Source organism: Myotis davidii, unplaced genomic scaffold (assembly GCF_000327345.1).
Source record: "Myotis davidii unplaced genomic scaffold, ASM32734v1 scaffold6530, whole genome shotgun sequence".
Classification (NCBI taxonomy): domain Eukaryota; kingdom Metazoa; phylum Chordata; class Mammalia; order Chiroptera; family Vespertilionidae; genus Myotis; species Myotis davidii.
Window position 1 is genome coordinate 5496 of NW_006281736.1, and position 1210 is coordinate 6705.

Sequence of the window (1210 nt, forward strand, 5' to 3'; positions counted from 1 at the left end):
ATTCTCTCTCATCATTGATGTTTCTGTCTCTCTCTCCCTCACCCTTCCTCTCTGATATCAATTTAAAAAGAATTAAATAAATAAATGAAAATATTGCAGGTTTGATTCACAGTATGGGCATAAATGGGAGGTAACTGATCAGTATTTCTCACATCAATGTTTCTCTATTTCCTTCTCTCTCTGTCCTTTCCTTTCCCTCTAAAAATCAATGAACACATCCTAAGGTGAGGACAAAGGAAAGAAGATCCAGCCTGGCTCATGTCGCTCAGTGGTTGAGTGTCGACCCAGGACCCAAGAAGTTACTGGTTCAATTCCCAGTGAGGGCTCACTATGGGGATGCTGTCTACATCTCCAGTGGGCGCCATGCTGGAGGCAGCCAATCCATAATTGTCTCTCATGGATGTTTCTATCTCTCTATGCCTCTCCCTTCTCTCTTTCTAAAAATCAAGAAAATTATATTTTTTGAAAAAATATCTATATATCTATATCTATAATTATATCTATATCCATATCTATAATTATATCTATATCTATATCAATATCTATATTTATATTTATTAATATCTTTAGAAGAAGAGGCACATTGATTTTATCCCTAAGGAGTCACAAATTGCTCCCACATCCTACTTCTCAACCACCTCCTGCAGCACATCGCTTGCTGTGGAAGAAGAGGTCCCTGGGCATGGTGACCAGGACACCAAGGAGGGCCTAGTTCTCTGAGGGCACAGTCAGCACCTCCTTCCAGGAGAAGCCGCAGAGACCCGGGCCTCCCCTCACCCCTTGCCCTTTGTATGTGCAGACACCTCCCATATGCAAATGGCCACCAGACACACACATAGTTGGTGTCCACTTAAATTCAGGGCCTCCTCACCCTGGAGAATACTTTCTGGGGGTCGAGGACCTCACCTGCAAGATCATGACTCCCATGTGGCTCTTCCCCTTCCTGCTGTCAGCTCCCAGATGTGAGTGAATCAAGGGCTTAGATGTGAAGAGATGGGGATCCTGCATCTGAGTCCCAGGCTCACCCTGTTCTCTGTGTCCCAGGTGTCCTGTCCCAGGTGCAGCTGCAGCAGTGGGGCACGGAACTGGTGAAGCCCTCAGAGACCCTCTCCCTCACCTGCGCTGTCTCTGGTCACTCCATCACCAGTGCTTCCTGCTGGCATTGGATCCGCCAGGCCCAGGGAAAGGGGCTGGAGTGGATGGGGAGCCA

General features: G+C 47.0%; 1 pseudogene; it reads left to right on the top strand.

Moving 5' to 3' along the window:
• Nucleotides 1-900: 900 nt before the first annotated feature.
• Nucleotides 901-1210, top strand: part of LOC102756153 — a 7159-nt pseudogene continuing 6849 nt past the window's right edge.